Source organism: Triticum aestivum, chromosome 5A (assembly GCF_018294505.1).
Source record: "Triticum aestivum cultivar Chinese Spring chromosome 5A, IWGSC CS RefSeq v2.1, whole genome shotgun sequence".
In the NCBI taxonomy this organism is placed as follows: Eukaryota; Viridiplantae; Streptophyta; class Magnoliopsida; order Poales; family Poaceae; genus Triticum; species Triticum aestivum.
Genome location: NC_057806.1, coordinates 488,252,961 through 488,257,060, shown reverse-complemented (window position 1 = coordinate 488,257,060; position 4,100 = coordinate 488,252,961). Strand labels below are relative to the sequence as shown.

The window sequence follows — 4,100 nt, the reverse complement described above, 5'->3', positions numbered from 1 at the left end:
TCATATAGACTTTTTTGTTATGTATTTGTATAGACTGTCGAAACTAAGGGGCTGTTTGGTTCCCAGCCACACCTAATCTTAGACAAGTTTGACCAAGTTAGGTAGGTGTTTGGTTCTAGCCACACCTAAGGCAAGGATTTTTTTATGAGCAGTGAACCCCACATGTCATAGACACAAAAAGTGTGGCAAGATTTCTTTAGGCAAGCTAAAGTGTGGCTAACAATTTGAGCAACTCAACTAAGGCAAGTGTGGCAAGTGTGGCAAAAATCATATGGCAATATATGGCAAAGATAGTCACAATCCAAACAGCCCCTAAATGCACCACTGGATGGCATTTTATTTCACCTTTTTCTCATTTCTTTTGAGTTTTCATGCTCATGTTTTCTCTGACGGTTCTGTTCTGCGCCGTCCAATCTCTTCTCTCTCGTATCAAAGAGACAGATGGCACCCGTCCACGGGTTCCATAATCTCCACATTGCTGAAACTACGTCAGATTGTTAACGGCAACAAATGGGTGAAATCATCTTACGCTAAAGGTGGTGTTGGGAAAGAGATTGCAGTAGCTACTCCCTCAGATCCCTGCAACACTTATTTTGGATCAGAAAGAGTATTATTTTGGAAGACTTTTTGGCGCCCAATGCAAACATGTAGCGTAAGTCACTGAGCCACTGCCACGTGTACTACGCTTAGTGGATAGCAATGAAAAACCTTCAATGGGTTACCTGTATGAAGCCATGGAGAAGGTAAAGGTACTATAAGTTATGTTGAGTAATCGATGTGGTTGGAGAAGAAACTTCACAGTCAATGGAGAAGGTAAAGGTACTATAAGTTATGTAAAGGATATTTTTTTCTCAATCCTGGTATTTACTTTAGTCCCTCTTTGAAGATGCAAAGCATTGTGTCTAGGCCCTAGGGAGCTTATTAAGAAATCAAGGTGTTTCTCCAGCTCCATGAGCACAAGAAATCAAGCGGTTAATTTGGCCTTCCAAATTGCAATTCGTCAAGGAGAGAAACTTAACCCAGGTAATAATGTTTTCCATGTTGTTATGGGCTTATGGCCCAGAGTCTGAGTTATCTTCTGTTATAAGTATTTATTTACCCCCAAATGTTTTCCATGTACTAACTTTCACTGACCCGTACCAACAATCTTTCAGGAACTTGCACAAGTGCATAGATGCCATTGACCCTGTTAACCTGGAAAACATAGTTGTTTTGGATGAACAAGTCAGTGAAGAGCCTAAGCCTTCTTTGCACAGATGGCCTGAACTAGGAGAGCATTGACACGCCATTTGCCGAACCAACTTCAGATGATGAAGAACTCCTCGCTATTGAAGACGGCGATGAGGCCCTGGGCCCGATGCCGGCACTGTCCTGGTCAAGAGCAGATGCCTCATACTGCGCACATCCAGATCAGGATCCTCGTGTCTCTGTGACTCAAGATGGTGTGCAACATAAGCCTGCCTAGTGAGTCCCGGAAGGCTGGAAGCTATGTTGAGTAGTGAACAGATCTGCACTTCTGCAGTTAGGACACATGTACCAGGCTCTGAAGCTTTCCTATGCATGGAATTGATTGCCGGCAGCTCAACTTTATCTGGTTATTAGTTTCGTAATCCAAACTAGTGCTGAAACCATCCCCCTGTTCTAATCTTGTAGCATGACTAGCATCTGCAGGACTTGTTCTGCTTGTATCATTTCCTGTTTCTTGTCTTTAGGTGCCAGTGTGTGTGTTACATGTAGACTGTGTTACCACCGTTCTGCCTCAAGAACACGCATGCACACTAGAAAAGGCATTTGTTAGCTGCCAGCAACTTCTGGTCAAGCTTAGCGATAATTTCTTTCAAGTATGGATCGACATCGAAGAACTGTACAAGTAGATGCAGGATGAAGTACTCCCTCTGTTAGTTCTAGATACATCCATTTATGCGACAAGTAATTCCGAACGGAGGGAGTAGGTAGGTAGGTAGCTAACCCACTCGAGCGAGGTCTGGTTGTGGAATTGCCTTCTGGAACGTCTACTTGTATGGTTCTACTGTAGATTCCAAGCCAGGCAGGTGATGGCATTCTCAGGCCTGCTGAACACTGAGCACTTGTTTCGTTGGTAACAACAGATGGGATCATATTATGGTTTTGCAATCATTTCCTTCTCAGCACATGTTGCAGCACACGAATCGATATTCATGACATCGCAGTTGCCTGCGGATCGCAAAGCCTAAATTTGCTGTCTGTGATCTTGCCATCTTGGTGCTGGAATGTACATGCAGAGACAGATAGATAGATTCAGCTTTATGTATGTACATACATACATTAGAGAAGATGCAGACAACGCATATCTTTCATCACCAGGGGTGATAGCCTAGCCTGACAGTGACCCGGCCCTCCGCAAGGCCACAGCGCACAGGATAAGAGAGGGCGAAAGATGACATGTGCTGTTCATCCAGCTACAGGATATGCAGTCCGGGGCCTGTTGGACCGATGGCCCTGGCATCCTATGCTTGTCCCCTAGGGCCCTAGGCCCCTTCTGCCCAAAAGGCCTAGCCAGCAAGTGGTCAAAAAGCCTTGAAAAGGGAACAGTTGCTTGCACCTCTAAGGTTCGAACTTGTCATCATCAATTCACCTCTTCATTCACATATGTGCACAGCAAACGATTCATCTGACCAGAAACATACTCACAACAGTCGAATCCGATATTATACTATGATGATGACGATGAGGAGGAGGATATGTTATCTCCTATGCTCCAGAAATCAAGGAAGCACACATGGCAGGCTCCTGCACGCGAAGTTGCCACTTGGAGCCTTCACGGATACAGCATAGGTAGGTAGTCTACAAGATAGGTAAATGAATTATCATGGAAAGCAAGTTTTCCCAAAGAACTGAACAATAACTTGCTTGCATTCAGAAGAAAAGGGAAAGGTGTATACGTACTAGCAAAAGAAGAAAGATGGAAACCGTGCAGCTAATCAAGGAAAGATGCCATTGGCGGCCAGCGGACGGCTCATGGATGGCTTATCTTGCAAGGAAGGTGGTTGGTTTCTGTAGCAAAGCTTAAAGCGGCCGGTGACGGTGGGCGAGTTCGTCGCAGCAGCAGGAGTACTGTTACTGTTAGAGACATATGGCTGTAGTAAAGTCTGGATCTACCATGGCTAGCTGCCTAATTAACCCGGTGCTTGTTGTTGTGTCTAGTCATGTGGATTTACTGCTCAATCCCTCATTGCTGTGTGCGTTTCCCATTGCTAGCTGCACAAAGCAAATAATACGTACTGCTAGCCTAGAGGTAAAAGCAATAGGTAGCTTCTCTGCTAGTCTGAAGGAGTAGTATTTTTGCCGGTACTGCATTAGGTGGGGAGGGGATCAGCCCGTATAATAAACTAACTAGGCAGAGCGGCTGATGACAGGCTGCATATCTTATACTACCGCAGAACTGGTTTGGGTTCCTTCAAAAAAAAAAAGAAAAAAAAGAACTGGTTTGGGTTCAGAGTTATAGAGAACCGGCTTGGATTCAGAGTTAGACAGGCCCTGACATACGTACTGCATAGCTGAACAATTAATACAGGGGGATCGGAGTTGGTTTCAGTCTTTCAGAGACCGAACAATTATATTTGTCACCCTGTTCCTGACATTACCTCCGAAGAATCGCAGTAAAAAAAAGTATTAGTTAGTCATGTACTGTACGTCACACAACATGCCTCTTGGTGCAGGCAGCGGCTGCCTGCCTCTGACATTCACAATTAAAGGAAAATCCGTCGCATGTACCTGCCATGAGCCACACTTTATAACACTGATGAAAAGGTCAAAACGCAATCGCGGAGCAGATTAAACTATATTGAGATCGATCGGTCGATCGATGAGTTCGATTTTATAAGCTGGGTTAGTTTCTTGAGAGCTATGCTAGCGATTACAGTCTTACACACACTGATTGCCGCAGAATCTTACAGTAGTTGAAAAGCTGCCTGCGCCGCGTACACAGCATGCCTCCTGATGCGGGCAGCCACAGCAGACCTGACACGCGAGCGCCATCGGGAAGAACTGAAGAAACATACTACTGACAAAGGTGCTGTTAATTACCACGACCGCACAGCGTTTGCCTGGCCATGCACGAG

The 4,100-nt window shown here is 45.1% G+C and overlaps 1 long non-coding RNA gene across 1 annotated transcript; it reads left to right on the top strand.

Annotated features, from left to right (window-relative positions):
• The first annotated feature begins 828 nt into the window (after positions 1-828).
• LOC123104257 (uncharacterized) lies at positions 829-1,804 on the top strand. Its single transcript, XR_006450225.1, has 2 exons — positions 829-1,023; positions 1,155-1,804. It is a non-coding gene; the product is annotated as an uncharacterized lncRNA (long non-coding RNA).
• The last annotated feature ends 2,296 nt before the right edge of the window (positions 1,805-4,100 follow it).